The sequence below is a fragment of the Uloborus diversus genome, chromosome 5 (genome assembly GCF_026930045.1).
Source record: "Uloborus diversus isolate 005 chromosome 5, Udiv.v.3.1, whole genome shotgun sequence".
In the NCBI taxonomy this organism is placed as follows: Eukaryota; Metazoa; Arthropoda; class Arachnida; order Araneae; family Uloboridae; genus Uloborus; species Uloborus diversus.
In genome coordinates this window covers 69037296-69056214 of record NC_072735.1, presented here as the reverse complement: position 1 = coordinate 69056214, position 18919 = coordinate 69037296, and the positions used below count along the sequence as shown (strand labels likewise).

At 32.6% G+C, this 18919-nt stretch overlaps 1 long non-coding RNA gene across 2 annotated transcripts in view; it reads left to right on the top strand.

Moving 5' to 3' along the window:
- LOC129221996 (uncharacterized) overlaps positions 1-18919 on the top strand; it is a 555093-nt gene that overhangs the window by 520570 nt on the left and 15604 nt on the right. The window contains exon 6 of one of the 2 annotated variants that reach the window (XR_008580560.1): positions 1246-1378. The exons of the other annotated variant lie outside the window; for it this stretch is intronic. This is a non-coding gene — a long non-coding RNA (uncharacterized LOC129221996). The remainder of the gene's footprint in view (positions 1-1245; positions 1379-18919) is intronic. 2 annotated transcript variants of the gene reach the window in all.

Sequence of the window (18919 nt, the reverse complement as noted above, 5' to 3'; positions counted from 1 at the left end):
AAAGTTAAGAAGTAAGTGGACGAAATAGAAATGTTTCGGAATTGGACTATCCAAGATGCTCCAAAATAACTGAAGTACTAGCATGATGGATTTATCGTCTGTGGACAGTAAATTGAAGAAATGATCACCCCACCCACCCCTCAAGGAGCAACGTAAAGTAATATTTTGCCCGCCCCGCAATCCTTGCGTGTTGGATTGAGTTATTATGAGCAGGAAGTGATGTCAACCACACGAATTCTGCATTCTATTTTGATGGGGGGTGGCCACGGGGGGCACATATTAGGCGCGCCGTTATCGCTTGCTCTCATCCTTCCCCTTGATTACGGAGTCGAGTTTTTCATCTTCCGATCCTAACCAGTGATCAAGGAGGGCTGGAAGAAGAAGAAAAAAGAAAAATTCCCGCCATGCTTACATGATGATTTAGACTAGTAGGGGGATGGGGGAAAAAATCTGTTCTAGAACGGAATGAGAAAAAAAAAGCGTGGAGAGATGAGAGGAAAAAATAAAGTAATTTTAGGCACAGCTGCCGATCAGAGCATGCTAATAACTGTTACTTTACAAGCTTTAAATGTTTTTTTCTGCGTAGTGTTGTATTTTGCTCCACAGTTGATGTTAGAGAATGCGAATCTGAAAACAGTTTTTCCATCATTTTGTTACCGACCTTGAGCGAATGCGAATCGAATGAGCGTGTGTTTTGGGATCAATGGATCATAATAGTTTTTTTTTTCTTTAGACATGGGTTACCCTTTTACTCCAAGGTTCTCCTACGATTCGAAATTCCATCAAAAATGCGTTATATTCTCTCTGAGTATATAACAGAAAAGGCCGGTAAGTTGCCACATATCTAACAATATTGTAGAATTGGGGAGAGATCGAAGGGTTTGAAAAAGAAGGACAAAAAGTGAACAAAATAGCAACCCAAATTTTTCTAACCCTTTATAAATTTGTTAAATAGTTACTATAGGTAATAAAGTCCAGTCTTATTCTCGATAGTTGTACACTAATGAAAATGCTTTTTTATGTTTTAACTTCGAGTTTGATATACTGAAATAGATGAATTTTGTTTAATTGAAGAAATAAAAATTCAGCTTCATAAGATTTATCTTTTGTGATGGTTGATAAACTGGAAATTTTTCATTTAAAAAAGAATGATTTCCTCAAATGTATATTTACATACAAAAAGTTGAAATTATAACAATTTACGGTTTTGAAGTAATTAAAAGAACGCACAACATTTGTTTCAAGGCTAACAAAACAGTGCAATTTGGACTTTCGATGACCAAACCATCTACAATAACACCATGTGAATCAGGAAAACCAATTCATTGCATCTTACTGCTCGTCATACAGAGAAAAACAGAGATAAGGCCTAAAAAAGGTAATTCTTTACAAGGAATTTCAAGATGCTTTAAAATGTAACGGATTTATTGCTATTTTACTTTTTGCGCTTCCTTTTTCTACGCATCATTGCAATTATCATGTTTGCAGTTTAAAGGTGTAATATGAAGATGACAGAATATACAACTGAAGTAGGCTATCAAAGTAGATAGAAAGAAAAAAAATCGTTTTATTTTTTCTTTGAATCATCATCTTTTAATGTTTCCTTGTTTTGAGTTTTTGAAAGCATGCAAGAAGAGTGGCATGCCTTCTGAAAACACTCTCCATATTCTTCAGGTCATGTAACCTTTGGCTTAGATACATTTCAACAGCGTTCTGGGACGTAAGCATACGAGTTTTACATTTGTTCATGAATACAGCGATTAAGTTGTTGCTGTACTTATGTGGGTCTATTTATGAACAAATGCGGAGCTTGTCTGAGGCTATTCCAGAAATCTAACCAAATGCGTAGGCGACGCAGCCAATGGTTACGCACCTACAGAAGATGAAGCATGTTCGCAGAAGGTAGGAATCCTTCTGAATATTTTCTAAAACCAAAGAAACGTTTAAAGATGATGGTTTCATTTTCATAAACGAATTCTTCTTCTCACCAAATTTTTATTTTCACATTTCGTCTTCTACATATTGCACCTTTCAACTGCACAAACAATCCATTCAGGGATGCTCAGAAAAATAAAAAAACTCAACAAACAAGAAAAAAAGTCCGCACATTAGAGCTACATTTCATCTTTCTTAAATACCTCATCTTCAGCAGCAGAGAAATAATTCTTCTGCAGAGACTTCTTCAGTTACTCTAACGACTTATGTAGTATTTGGACACGCGGAATGAAGTTACACTTGCTGAGCATTTGTCTTCTCAAAGAGCCGCTTCCAACTCAGAATTAGTTGCACATCTCGAAATTAACCGCCTCCTCCACGCGACAACCACTGAGTAACTTCATATTTGTTTCATACTTTCGCAGCTGATATATTGTTCCGTCGTTTGATTCGTTTATGTCATTACCTAAATATATGGCTACATCATTTTCATCCATTTTTTTTTTTTTGGTTATTTTTCTTTAAAACATTTGATGCATACATTTTTAGAAAGAATAAATTAAACAATAAATAAGGTATAAAAAGTAACGCATTTTTCGATCGTCTGTAAACTTTAACAAAATACTCTTAGTTGACATTATGGGAAAAAAGAATCAAGATTTTAAAAAAATTAATCGTTTGCAAAAAAAGAAAAAGAATTTTTGTTTCTTTATTGAACTTTTCGTTATTGGATATGAGTACCTAAACTTATGAACGACACATTGATGATAACATTGACGACCAGCGATCGGCAACCTAACTTAACTGCCGATCGACTTTCCAAGTTTGACAAACACCAGGATCGACTTCACTGGGTGGTGGTGGCGGGGGAGAGTGGAGGGATGGATCTCTCCTCGCTGCGCCACTGATAAAATTTGCCAAAACTATGTTTCCTTTGCTAAAAAAAATATAAAGCATTCATACCAAGTTTTATCTGTCAATCCATATTAATTTTTGTAGACACAATTTTCAAGAACAAAAGGCAAAAATGATTTTTTTTTTCCTTAAATATTGAAAACGGTGGCTTTTTGGCAATTTAAAAAAGTTCTAAAAATCTTCAAAACTCTTTTGATTTAGAAGCTAAGCCTGATTTTTCCCAGAAAACAATGTTTATTAATGGTACTCTAATAAAAAAAATAAAATAAAAATAAATATACTAGGTTCAAGACGTCGCCGAGATCGACTGAAAACAAGCTCGAGATCGAACGGTCCATCGCGATCGACGGGTTTGCCTACCGCTGCGACGCTTACGTCAAATCCAATATGTTTCTGTTGTTTAAAACTTTCGCTATGATATGAGTGTTTTAAAACTTATCCACCGATGATGAACCACAATATAAATAGTAACACTTCGCAAACACTGAACCCTAAGTTATTTTGAAATTTTTTACGTTCCGCTAAAAATGGAAACTTTTCGGTTTTCACGTACCAAAGTGTGTTGCACATGATTTACGCCAGAAAAAAGACCCACGCGCATCGAACAAAGGGATGTGAAAAATTAAGTATACTTGTGCTCTCTGAAGCAACAAAGTGATTATACTTATTATCTCCTACAGACACGTCCTATTTAGTTAGGGCGTCAGATTTCAATTTAATCAAGATCTTATCGCTGCCACATGCCAATAACATCTCAACTGCCGTCTATTATGCAATTAAAATATTTTATAGATGATCAATAATTACTGATATGAGGTCGGGTAATGTGATGCTATCAGTATGAAGGATATTCGGTTGATGTTTTAATTATAGTGCAGCGTTCGTGTTCTATATTTTTTTCGAATTTTATTTTTCTCTTGAGGTCATGTTTCCACTGCTACAAATTATAGCTATGAGCTCATTAGAATATGTAAATGAACAAATTTCAGCTCGCTTGCTGTCTCTAATGATGTATCAAACATCAACTGAAGAATTTGCAGAATTACCTCTTTTAATTAATATTAACTAGAGGCTGTCTGCATATTTTTAACTACCAATTTATTTAAAATAGGAAAGCATCTATTACAATAAAAATGTCCAATGTTAACGATTGTTTCTTTTTTTCCTTTTAATTGGCATCCCTTTCACTTGAAAATTAATCTTCATAAAAGTTCTGAAAATCTTTCGGGTTTATTATATTCAGGGGCGTGCACAGAAATTTTGGGGCCCGTCACAAATGACTTTTCCGGGGCCCCCTCTATATTGTTTATCACTATATTTCACGCCTAGTTCTAAAAATATTGGCCTCCCTTCAGGCTCGGGCCCAGGTCAACAAGTGTCTTTTCTCCCCCCCCCCCGCGCACGCCCCTGATTATGTTACCCGTTATCGTATTTGAACCTTGGTTTGCAGTGGAAGCGTTAGCATCAAAGTAGATTTTACTTTTTCTTATGCGCACACACATGAAGGTACTCATATTCAGAGACTAATTTAGATAAGTTGGGGCCCAGACACTGTCAGCAGCTGGGACCTCTACAGAAAATGTATCGAAAATTTTAATCAAAAGTAAAGGATTTTTGCACACTACAAAAAACAAAACAAAACAAACAAAAAAAAATGTATTTTAGTGTGTTGCACTAAAATATGGGGCAAATTTGGAGGTTACAAAAGATAGTAGGGGAATGTGGGGCAAAGTGAAATGGTCAAATATTTACTCTGCTTTTAGCGCCACCTGTCTAGTAATATTTTAGCTATGTAGTAGCACATGTTGTCTATTCTACTCAAGAAAAAAATACCTTGAAAATCAAGTAATACAATAAAACCAGCAATTTAAAAAAATCAATACTCTTAGTGTAATATTTTTTGTAAGTCAAAAATTATTTTTGCTAGAATTAAAATCTTAAATTTGTAGTAATTAACCTTTCAAATATTAATTGAAAATGCTAGTTAACTCTAATAATATTCGGTGCTGCATTTATTTGTGTAATATCAAGTTAATTTGTATTTTAAATTCTTTGAACAGTTAGTTAAGTGCATGCGGAGCAAAGTGAAGTAGCTCATATCATTTACTTATTTAATCTTTTATCAAATCACTTAGGTATTCATTTACTAATTATTTCATTTACATTCCTTACTTTAATAATTATCTTATTTATTCATTTATACACTTATTTTCTTAATTATTCCCTATTTTTTTAAGTGATTTATTTTTTCTCGTTTACTATCTTATTTATTTATTTATTGTTTCAATTCCTTTTCATTTGTTCACTCATTCTTATATTTACTTATTTATTTGATCAAAAATGTCTTCAATAATAGAATAGAAAATATTTCACAAGAAAAATATTTTATTTCTCACTTTGCCCCATAAAAAAAAGAAGTGAAAATTTACAACCTTTTTTTGGAGGTACGAATTTACAACCAAAAATAAAAAATAATGTTTCAATGTAAGTTTTATTATTAAATATATTGTTCTTTCTTTATGTACCATAATTTTCAGAACAAATTTTCAAATTGTTCATTTTTAAAAAAGTAAGTTATCTTAACTATTTCACTTTGCCTCACACTAATAATTTTAAATTAATTTGGAGCATCACACGCATTACGTAAATAAGCACCAAAACGAAAGTAAGAGCCAAAAAGTTACACTGATTTGAAAAGAAGTACAAGAGCTGAGCTCCCTTGAGATCCCATACAAACTAAGCCTTTATTTAAACTACTGCATGTTTCGAATATTTATTAATTTAATAAAATTATGTATTACTCATTGCAATGGAACTTTTTTTTTTTGAATCAATTTTCTAAGTGCTAAAAAAAGTTTGTATAGCTATATGTATTTTTTTTTTCAGTTAAATTAAGAATAAATGTGTCTTAAATTGTTTCATTAAACTAACTTTTCGTTTTTATGGATTGATTCATATGATTTAGTAAACTTTTACAGCGAGCATAATATTATTATATAAGATATTACATTCAAGTGTGGCAACCTAGAGAACTCTTGTTCAACTGTTTTAATTTCCTTAAATTTCTCTTTCAATGAAAAATTAACGTTTTCTGATTACTTATTAAATTTTCGGGATTATTTATGCCGACCTCCCGTTCCGATGAGCGTAATTGCAGAAAGTGATACCAATCAATTTCGCTAGAGCCGAGCAGCCAGGTAAAATATTAGAACATCTGTTCCATCGCAGATTTTAATAAATGCCTCAGCAAGCATGGCCGAAGGGTTCCGACTCTTACTGTGGTGTAAGTACGAATTCTTTGTTTTTCAATTAGTCAGGAACATTTAATCAAGTTTATCATTAATAAAAGTAAATTACAAATTCAAGCTTTAGGTCGTTAATAATTTTGCAACAGAGCAAAATTTGATACGTCGTCAGGTTTTTCAAAAGTTTCAATTAAATTTTTGATTAATTCTAGTTAACCTAAACTGAAATTGCACTTGATATTTCTGATTTAGTTTAAAATAAAAATCAAGCATCATGTCGGAAACAGTTAAGGTATTAATAATAATATTAGCATCAGCAAAAGTAACGAAATAAATCTGATGTAGACACCATTATTCGACTGTCTAGTATGCCTATTTTTAATTGTTGAAGTTATCCGCTCATATTATATTAATAGATTAAAAGAAATGGGTGCGCGTATACTCGTGTATGCGCGTTAAAACTAAATGCAAAATGTTTAAATGACTTGTCAGTTTTCAAACAAATTTTAATTTTAATTTTAACTTTATCACTTTTCTCCACCTGTATGAAATATTGAGAATTGCCCTTTTATTGTTAAAAAATGTTCAGAGGCAGTTAGATTATATGCACTAAAAATTATTAATATATGCCTTCAAAAATACCTAAAATAGGTTTTGTTTTTAATGACTAACACATTTTTTTTAAAGTAAATAAAAGTTTTAATATCTAAATTTAAAAACTGGTGGCACCCCTAAATTTTCATTTTGGTTCAATGCGATAAATATATATTAAGGATTAAGGTTATTATTCATATCGAAAATGGTATGCTCATTAATTACTTTTATTGCAATACATCGCGCTATGTTGTCCAAGATTCTCTTTTGCAAGCAACTGTCTTTTGTCATTTAATTTTATTTCTAAAGATGAAAGTTTATTGTACAAATGTTTCTGGATAGAATTTAACTTTGTCGTGGATCGTCAAATACTAGTTTGAAAACTCATGCCTTGCTTATTAAAATGCATTCCAATATTTGTTTTGAACAATATTTTTGCATAATTTCTTTAAGGTCAAGAATCTCACTCGCTTCAATTCTTTATGCCTACGCTTGGCGAATATTTTAATTCAGGGCTGCTTGCAATCCTCCCCCCCCCCCTTTTCCTCTCTCTGAAATCCTTTTTCTTTTCTAATGAACTGACCGCATTAATTGCAGTACTAATTTTTACAAAGTGAGTTTTTCGTGGGCTGCGTTCTTTATAGAAATCTAAAGATTATTTTTTAAATCTTTTTACGATGAAAAAAAATATATATATATATATAGCTCAAAAAGAAGTAGTATGCAAAGCATTCTTTTAGTATCAGTTTTTTAGTCACATGCATTAATGTTAACGACAAAAAAAATGTAATTGCACATAATGCACATATGGATTTGCATTTACTCCTTGCTGTAGTCATGATTATCATAAGAGTAAATTTCAAGTTAATAGAAAGACTACTGAGCTCTTATTTTTTTTTAACTAAATGAAGCTGTCTGTTTTCAAATAGCTAAACGAAATGAATGGCAAATGCATTTATAAAGGGTGTTTTTTTTAGAGGTATAGAAAACTTTAAGTTCAAATAAAACACATTAAATGTTGTTAATTGCCATGAATGTTGCTTTATTCGAAAGACGATTCTTTGCATTTTTATTTAAATAGGATTTCTGGCATATATGGCCACCTAGGCTGACTGGAGTTCCAATTGGAAGTCCAATTGGAAAGTCCAATTTTCTCACTTTTTGCAGCAATACAGACCGTATGTCAGTAATAAGGGGGCAAATGTTCTCTTCCAAGGTGTCAATCGTCTATGACTTATCGATGCAGACCAGAGACTCCACATAGAGCCACAAAAAGTAGTCCAGCGGTGTTAAATCGCATGATCTTAGAGGCCAATCCACGGATCCATTACGCGAAATTATTCGTTCACCGAACGTTTCTTTCAATAAATCAATTGTGACACGCGCTGTGTGACATGTTGCAGCCCTTGTTGTCTATTCATGACGAAATGGCAAACCGAACTGAACAAAACAAATGACAGCTATCAAAATGGCACACATATCAAACAGTGTTGCCAACTTAAAGTTCTATACCTCTAAAAAAACACCCTTTTATTAACCAAATTTTTCATAGTTAACCGAAAAAAAACCTTTCATTTCAACCTGCCAACACTTTTCTCGTTATTTCAATTTCAACGACTCGTATAAAGAACTTAAAAAATGAGCTGTTTAACCACGAAATTGATTTCAAAGAGTTTTTGGTTCAGCTGTTTGATTAAGTTAAAGAACAAGTTGAATGTAAACACTCTCGGGTCTGAGTAACTTAACGCCTTATTAATAACAGAGTAAGTAGTCTACTCCCCCTTCTTCTGCCGCCACAGAAGGCGATTTGCCAAAATATTTGAAAGATAACAGTTTTTGTGAATTTATTTTCGTACGTAAAATCTCATATAGTGCCAAAAGCTCGAGCGTTTGAAGATGCCGTAAAATATATGCAACATGCAAACACTAACTTCATCACATTATTAATTATCAACGGATCATTTGATATGCTAAAAATCTTTCGTTTAAAGTAACATTAGGTGTGATCTATCACTTTAAAATCAGGATTTCTAGTTGCAGTAAAAAGAACTGGCATCCATGTTTACAGTATGTTCTTTATCTAACTTTTTTTACCGTAAACTATACCGTTCCGTGTTTTACCATATAGTTTTTTACATGAAAAATACTGGCATCCAACACGGATGCCATTATTTTTTATTATAAAATTTTACGGTGAAAAGAAACAAAAGCGGCAATTATTGGCGCTGCAATCATTTCTATTTTTCGGTATAATTTAATGTAATACTTTCTCCATTTAGAGTATTTTTTAACAGTGGAAGAAGCAAAATAATACAATTTGAAATATTTGTGGCAACTTTATCTAACAGGTAATAGGGTAAAAGCTCCAGTAGTCGGCCATTTAAGAGATCAGTTGTTGAGTTTTGTTAACCTTCAAATTTCAGCTATCAATACGACAACAAAAACAATATAAACTTTTAGGCTGTACCTTTCTGATAATGATTCACTATCTTGTTTCTAAAAAAAAAAACTATTTTTACTTTAAAAACCAAGCTATTGTTAATACGAGAAAATGCTCCAGTAGTCAGCCATAATTCTTGGTGTTTGCTAATACCAAGAATAATCTGTGGTGTTTCACTACACGACACTTGGTGTAAAGTAGTTGCCACCATTTTTAGTGTTGAGATACACTAAATTCTTTTTACAGTGCACATATTATACAAGTTTTAATTTCTGAATTGATTATTAGCAACAAAAATACATATAACTATTTTGCATTTGCTTTTCTTACTTTATATATGTATGTCCGTATACTTTTTTTTTTTTTTTTTTTTTGTCTTTCTTTCCCATTGATCATTGATTTTGTGTATCGTAGCAGTATTTTAAGTTGAATAAACCGTTTTTTTTTTTTTTTAATATAAGTAAACATTCAGTTCTTTATGTAAGAAACAGTAATGTATAGTTAAGAAATGATTTTTAACACAGTTGAGGGTGTGTTTTATAGTGTCTAAAAAAACTGGGTATGTTTATAAAAGTTTTTATTCATACCCTTTTCCGCAACGCGAAATTTCGACTTACGCGAGGGATCTTGGAACGCATCCCTCGCGTAAGTCGGGACACGACTGTACCAAAATATGAAATTCGCAATAACCAGAGCTATTGAACTGCAAAATAGGAGCTATTCGTATCATGAAAACAAATGAATTACAAGTACCAAAAATTGACACAGGAAAATTTGTCGTACTTGATGAGGATTATTATTATATTCTCCTTTATTTGTTATTTCAGTATTCCTTAACAGAAAAAAGAAATCCTCTATATCAACCTGCTGTAGGTCCTTCATTTCAAAGAAGTCAAAATAAGTTAAAAGGAAAGAGAAAGTATGTACTGTTTAGTACAGCATCATCCCCCTCGATGTTTAAGTATTCCGATATTTAAATCGGCAGTAATGGAAAAGTTTACTAACAAATAAAAATACAATGGAATGATAACGTTTCAATGCTAAACATAACTGAAGAAGAATTTTAAAGCACATTTCATGTTTTCCTACAAATGATGGAAAATTTTTCATTTCGAAAAAAAGTTTTCACATTGAATTATATCTTCTTTTTCATAAATCCAGAAGAAATGCTACAATTCAAATTCTGAACAATGTCAAATATTTCACTGACCTCCAACACCGTCATTAATATTTTACAAAACTCCTTAAAGAAAAAAAATAATAATATTACCATGTGGAAGAAACGTAGGAAAAAAAAAAGAAAATATTTGATAAGAATCTAGAAGCATCCAACTTATCACAGTAACCATCATTTTCTGATCTCATATTTTTTTAACTCTCGCCATTTTTTTCTGGCAGTTTTCCACGAGTTTGTTTAGTCTTGTTCCACCCTTTCTTCTGTCTTTTTTTTTTTTTTTTTTTTTTTTTTTAAGAGAGGGATTCGAATACCCTTCTTTTTCTCTCTTTTTGCACTTTTTCCTTTACTTTGCGTCTCCGAAGAAGAAATTCGTTCTTTTCTCCAGGATCGATTCTGGTTTCAAACAATCGGGTCTTAATCTTCTTGCGCCAATTCTTCTCTGTTTCTTGGAAGACGGATAGCTTTTTCCTTTCGTGGCTCTTTTCCGTGTTTGAATTCCTCTTTCGCTCGTCCTTATTTCGGATACTAATGGCAGCTTAATCGATTTTCTTCACTATTCACTGCAACTAAGTCCGTGTTCTGCTGCTTTTTATTATTATCACTTCCTTTCAACCGATTTCTAACATTTGGAAGAGCCTCTTGTTTTCCTTTCAAACGGTATTGTACAATTCAAATTTTACTCACGGTATCAAATAACACCAGTTTCAAGTTACCATCCGACTGAAAACCCGATATTTTTTGATTGACCTTTTCTTTGTAAGTTTGTTCTAATGAGAAATTTTATTCCACTTTCCCAACATTGTGCTTTTGTTCTAGTGTAGTATCCATTCACCGATTTCCAACACTTTGAAGATTTGATTGTTTATGATTAAAACGTACTTCATTATTTAACGCTTGTTTCAAGTTAGTTATAAACAAACTTCAAGCGCAGTGTTATTTTCTTTTAAAAAATTCTTTAATTATTTTTAATGTGAACGTTTAGAGATCCTCTTTTTTTTTATTTTAAGAGCTGTTGCAAACCTTAAATCTTACTCATGTCATCAAAGAGTGCTAGTTTTGAGCTCTTAATGCTTCGTTTTTATTCGTTTAGTTAGTGAATTTATTTATTTACTTTTAACGAACTCTAATTTAAAAAAATATATATATATCTTCCCAACTACGTACTCAGCATATACCTTTAGACCTCCCCCCCCCCTCCTTTCAGATTGGTTTCCCTCGCTTTAAAACTTGTTCTTGTTTTTCTTTGGATAATTTCATACCTTTCTTACTAGAAAGGATTTGCGAAATGACCTATCGGAAATCAGTCTTTGAACAAAATATTAATTCATAAAACAAAAAGTTATGTACAATCATTTTACAGAGAAGTAAAAAAATCATGGTCTAAGACGACGAAGCTAAATAACTACGAAATACGAAGTGTGCTTTAAGTTAAGAAATATCTATGGATAAATATATCTCATAAATAATCAAAAAGATGTCACGAAGATTTTTCGTTATTAATTTTTTAAATTAAAAATATTCTGCAAATACTTTCTATATGCTACTAGTTTTCAATGTTTGTGACTTATTAGCCCTTCAGCAGAATATTTCAGTTTTCTGTAACACACCCTTCGCTGATTAAAAAAAAAAAAAAACATTCTGCATGACACATGCAGAAGCTAACTGCACGTGATTAACACACAATATAGTATACAAAGTTATACAACTAATAATTAAACCAGCATTATATACTTTCCTAAAATATTTTGAAGACAGAATGAACCACTTCTTTTTTAAGAATGTCTTCGATCGATTCTGTTCCATTTAAAGTCATTCGATGATTTATCTGATCGATGAATGACCTCTGAATGTTCTAAGATAAAAACAAAGCTGTTAGAGTTAACAATGAATGAATCATAACCTGTTGAGATGTTTGCGTTATAATCAATTATCGTGAGCAGAAATAATCTGAACCACTAAAGCAGTCATAATTTTAAGGAACATTTAACAAAACATGTATAAACTAAAACAAGACATAAGACACAGCGACTTTATATATTTTGCATTTCATCTAATATCTCTGGAACTTGGACTACGTGCTTATTAATATTTTAAACTGTTTCCAAACGAAAACTTTTTGCATTAACAATAATCTTAAATTTAATACTTCAACGGTTAGTTCTTCTTCGTCGCACGTTTCAGCACATTCTGTTTTAGGGCGTTTGAGGGCTACAAACTATGCCCCCTGTCGCCCCTTAAAAGACATCTGTTTTCACATGTTATTTTTAACTATCATTTAGGCAGTGGATTCTCAATGATAAAGGTACCTCTTAGAGAACATTTAATGGGAGCTAACTTACATTAAGACATTTAGTGAGGGAAAACAGGCATGCTTAGAGAACCTATCTTGATGATGATTTCACCAACCTGTCATAACAATCAGTTCATTTGTTCAGTAACGTCTACAGTGTTACCAACTTCCGATTCCAAATCGAACGAATTTCAGCACGCGGCCACGAATCGAACTCTCTTTTGTTTCTTGATTGCGGAGACTAATTCTGACGTGTGATGCTTAGTGTCTTTTTCGTGGATGTATGTGTTCATGTGTGTTTAATGACTGAATCACCTCGAAGGACTATACTGTTCCAGGTTCCAGACAATGTTTAGTTTGAGATAAATAAATACCTTTGTGCTGAACAGTAAAGTAAGACAAAACAACGTAAGCAGAAGCACAAATTTGTAAATTACAGCAACTGCTGTTGGTACAGCAGTTGGTACAGCAGTTGCTGTAATTTACAAATTTGTGCTTCTGCTTACGTTGTTTTGTCTTACTTTAATGTTTAGTTTGTCACTCTTTTGGTGTCGAGCAATTTGATGCAAATGTGTGTTCTAGGAGGACTTATGTAGGTCTGTATGACCTGTGTAAAAGTAATGATTGCTATGAATTGGCTCATTGAAATGAAGTAGACGAGAAAAAAAATTACCAGGAAACTTGATGATAGTTTGACAACGACAACGCGTCTCAACAGATAACTCACCTCCTTGTTTCTAATTGCCGACTGCTCCCGAAAAGTTAATGAAAACCTGTATCCTGTATATGCATTCTTTATTATTGTATATGGAATTCATATTTTACCGAGTTTTAAAAATAAGATCAGTGGCACCCATCCAACCTTTTTTTTTTTTTTTTCAAATCCAAGAGCCGCATCCCATATTAATATGAATCTCGCGGAGCAGAACATACATAAAATTCAAATGTGCTTGATTTGTTTTAGCCCTATTTAATATAGAAAAACTCGGGAAAAAATACAAACCAGCAATTGTTCATATCATGACTAAATGCTTATTTTACCAATTCGAAGCATCCATCTGTCTTTAGAAACCGATTTCTGACCATTTGACTCCTAATTTGCAACAATCATTCCAAGTTCCGAAAGAAGATAATCGGTTGCTATAGAAGTTTCCAGAGCGAATAATATAGATAACAACAATGGGCCACATGTATCAGCTTCGTGGGTCAAACATGGCCAACGAGTCGTAGGTTGGGCCACACAGACCTAGATCATCCGGCAAAAGGATGAAAACTATGCTTTTAAAAATAGTTTAAGACACAAATATTTTTTCACAAAGAAATCAATTTCCATTCAGTATTAGAACTGCTTTTCTTTCTTCAGCAATACAGAATTCAGTATTTGGTTTAAGAGACATAAATCAAAATAGATAGGTTTTCTGTTAGGCTGTTCTTTTCCTGTTGAATTTTTTTCTCGTATCTTTGTTTCTGATACTAATGGATTTTTAATCGATTTTCTTTCTCCTCCAAATCCCAAAAAGGGCTTCCAATTTTTATTTCTCTTTTTTCCAACTGCGATCTCAGCATTTGCTTTCTTTCACACACACATTTAATCAAGGCTTATCCAGTCTAGTTGAACTATCACAGTACCACCACCACACAAAAATAGCGAAATTTCAAAATATTCTCTTCATGGTTCAACAAATGCTTAATATTATGAAAAGAAAGGAAAATATACTTGAGTTAGATGTTTTATGAAAGCGTTAAGTGTTAAATTTCTGTCATGAATCATAGGAAAAAATGTTTTACAATTTTCCTTTCAGAGCAGTGACTATGGAACAGTTCACAGAAGTAAAATAATTATTCATTTAAATTTGTGACAAATTACATTGAAATCATAAAGGCTACGAAAGTAACGACTGACTAATTAATTAATCTTTTGTTGGGATTTCTATGCATTTAACCTTATGAGTATCGTAAACTTTGCGGTAGAATTCGGAAGTTTGTGGTCTTAGAAAAGAGAGAGAGAGAAGGGGAAGAAAACAGTTTATATGTATTTTTAGCGCTGTGACTTTTTTTTCGTTTACTATATCAATATTATGGTGTCTCACTAACATAAAAAAAAATAATTTACAAACAACTTTTAGTCTACGGTTCATAAAATAACTTTTGAACTTAGGGGACATATATGGATGCCTCACTTGCCAAATAGACTAACTCCACAAAACAAAAAGTAGAGAAAAGTTGTGAAGACGATGATGTTATCCACAGGAGTAAATAGGAACTCGTGTTATATTTTCTGCCATCACATTGTCAGAAATATACTGAACCGAAACTTAAATATAAATTCACATGCTAAGCATTGATAAAGCACAATTAAAACAGAAATAAGGATTTTTTAAAAAAAATTGGAGTTAATCGATTTGGCAATTGAGGCACATCCATATATGTTCCATTGCGGTCCTTAAAGGACTAAAAAAAAACTATAAAGCATACATGATGAGAAACCATTTTCGAATTTCAAACAATTTGAGCTTAAGCTTCCTTCTAATTGCAAAGCGTTTTGCAACATTAAATGTACAGGGTGTCTTTTAATTAACATACAACTTTAATGTGGAATAACACAAAAATTGTTGCAGACAATCCTTTAAAACTTCTTTTTATTGAAGTGGACATCGAAAAGAAATTTAAGTCACAATGTTTTCAAAATGAGAACCGTCAGAGACGATACAGTGGCGCAGCCCAGTCACGAAGTCATCAGTAACTCGTTCAAGTGTTTCTCTTTTAACACTTGCAAATGAGTCAGTTATGGACTTCTTGAAGCTTTTGAGGTCCGTCGGCTTCTTCTTGTTCACTATATCTTTCATGTGACCCCAAAGATAGAAGTCGCACGGATTCATATCCGGTGAATACGGTGGATGCAATGCACCAGGATGGTTGTTCGGGTATCGGGTTTTAACAATGAATATACGGTCTTCGGTTGAATATTGCACTTTAGGAGACATTTAGGTAATGGCGTGAAATCAACGTGAAACAGTTTCCTTTTGTACCCTCCTTCACTGCATCAATCAGCTGCGCCGTGTAGTGAGTCTCTGCGAAGTTATTTCATTTTGAAGTTGCAAGTTAATTAAAAAACATCCTGTATATGGATGGACTGCTAAAGTAAGAGTGAAGTATCTTTAATGTTTCAAAAATAAAACCGTTTTCTATACTGGTATATTTTTACCTGTAATCAGAAATATTCCAGTAAAAACTGTTTCTTGTTTTTTTTTTTTTTTTCCTTATGCAGCAATACTAGTTTACTCTAGTTACACTTCGTCAACACTTAAATCATTCCGAAGGATTTTTAATTTGCTCTAGCTGTATTCAATTTATTTTTAAATAGATAAAGAATTAAAACCACTCAAGTAAATTCCACAATCGTAGACAATATCGATTTTTTTTCCTCTGTCGCCTCATGCATCTGCGTTATCTATTTGTTTGTCTGAAAAATGAAAGCAAATTTGTTATATGCTTTCTTCTTAAAATAATAGATTTGTCGTTGTCAGCGACTTAACGAATTGTGGTTGAAGGAAATTTGTTATTCGTTGGAAATAATAACTATTATTTTCCATTATACAGAAATTTATTACCTTTTTTTTTTTTTTTTTTGCATAAAAGTCACATGAAATAAACGATTGAAAAGGACCATCTACACATTTAATATATTTTTACTCCCCCCCCCCCCCCCCTTTTTTTTTGAAGCACAAATGTTAAGTTACCTTTAAACAGGAACGGAGACGAAGCCCGGAACTTCGCTGTACTCTATGCTGCTCAAATATTCTTTAAGTTGGTAAAAAGACGGATAGATATATTTCCAATTTCATGCGACAGTTAATGGTTACGTGTGACTCTTCATCGAGTAGTTATAAACCGTAGACTTTCATGCTGTCAAAATCGAGTTTTATCTCCATTAAGACAAATATTTTATATTAAAAGAATAAAGTCGTTCATCGCCTGAATAAAGAGTAAAATATTCTTTCCCGCACTTTAAGGTATTGTTCGAAACAAGGATTTAAATCCAAGCGCTTTAATGACACCTGAAAAAGTTTTGCTGTTGTCAAAGAAAAAAAAATCTAGATGTCATTCTTTGTGAATTAAACACATAAGAGGTTGCAGAAAAAAAAATAATTTCATAGAAATAATGCGCACCTGCAGTTAAAACTTTCTACAAAGAAGAAATGTTTCTTTTTTTTTTATTACAGGCGAGATGAATTGGGGGAGAAAATTTTCAATGCTATCCAAAATTTTAGTCGCCATATTTGGCATGTAGGATTGAAAATCCAGGCGTGAAATTGAAATTTTTGTTCTTAAAATACGCCTAACGACAGCTTATTTATAACAGTGCTTTTAAGCCGGTTTACATCCAGTAATTTTCAGGGATAACGTTCGTTTGGTGTATCTCAGGTTTCTTTTGAGCATAAATAAATTCAAAAAAGAAGTTACGATTCGCTGATTTGTTTTATGTGGTTGAATCTCCATCCTCCATCAAAGTCATTTGTACTCTGAAGAAACATGCCAAGCGAAATTCTTGTCAGCTTATACTGATTGGACTCAAAAAGAAACGATGTATTTACGCTTGTTATACTTAACCTGGGAAAACTTTATTGTTTAAGTTTTATGCCACAAAGGCTGCATTGTATAAGTAATACAGCCATTTAGCATGTGATTTATGCAGAAAACTTCCGCAAGTAATTTCAAACCAATGTGGTACCGTAAAGTGGGGCTTCTTGAGCCTCCAGGGGCTACTTGAACCCATGAGAAAAAAAAGTGTTAAAAATCTGTCCTGGTCCTATAAAACTCAATGTATAGACTTGAAAAAACCTTCTCCATGACAGGTAGCAGTACTAGGCAGAGACTGGTGCAGGAAACAAAGTTTCTGCTATTCCTGCCTTTTTCTGATTGGGGTTATTATTGCAAGTCATTTAAGCAGTTGTTTTTAGCGTCTGCAAACTTTCATATGCAAGTTCATAGAAACATCTGATATCATCAAGGTGAAGATAGTTTTATATGTTTGTATTCTATTTCTTAATAAAATAACAGTGTTTTAAGGTTATAGCTATATAATTAACACGGTAACTAATATAAGTTACTAGAAGTGCACTGATTGCCTTAAAATAGGGCTACTTAAACCCAGCGTTCAAGTAGCTCCGCACCACATTTCATCACTAAATTATGTTAAGTAAGAATAGTAATCTTTTAAAGTAAAGAGGTTAGTGACTATTTATACCCGTTTATTTGCAAATCTGGGGATAAAAAGGGTCCGAAAGTAAAAGAGAACCGTTGGAAATAGGAAATATGCGGCTTATTCGGAGAAAAAATTACAATTGTGTCTGGATTCAATTAACTCCAAAGAAATGTCTCAGAGAGTGGCTTCTGCCCATTTTGAATTAAGTATATCAACTCATTAAAAGATCTTTCGCAAAACAAGCCTGGGCATCCTGTAATATTTCGTAGCGAGGAAGAACAGGCATTAAATATTATAGAATCAGTGAAAATAAATCCACCCAAGCAATTAAAGAGAGTAGTTTTCATTCTCTCTAATGTTTAAATAATGCGCATTTTAATTGGTTTGAGCTGCAGTTTGATTATATTTCTATTTGAGAAATTATGTTTGCCTAAAAATTATTTCTTATGTATACGTTGATATAAATGGTTTATATAAATGGTTAGCTGACTAGAATTTAGTTTTGAATTATCTTTCAAAATTATTGGTCCTTCTTGATCCCACCACCTGGTTTACAGCCCTTTCTAATGCATTTGCTGAGTTGAACCATGGATTTACAAAGTTGGGTTCATGCAGCCGCAACGCGGGTTACTTGAACCAAATTTTTAAAAATAGGGAAAAAATATAAAGGGTTTAAATTGTTGTTTGAAAAAGACTTAAGGTGGTAGGAGAACGTCTGAAAACGGTAAAAACAAGGTTATCAGTGCACATTATGTGTTTAATTAACAAATCAGTATAAAACTCGCAAAAAAATATGAAATTTCGGGTCCAAGAAGCCCCAGTTTATGGTATCTAAGAATTTATTTGGTTTTCTCCGAGTATATTGTTAAAAATAATTAAGTGCGATGTTTCACCAAGAAATTGGTTAAATCTAGAAAAATTTTACTGCAACTATCTTCAGTTTCACCAGCGAAATGGTGCTTTTACAAACTGGTGTTAACCAAAAGCATCATTGCACTGGTGAAACTTATCACCAAAAAGATGGTTGCAGCTGAATTTTTATAACTAACCGATTTCTTGGTGAAACATTACTCATTGTTTTTAAGTGTATTGCTTACTGAGTTTGCCCTTTAAAATT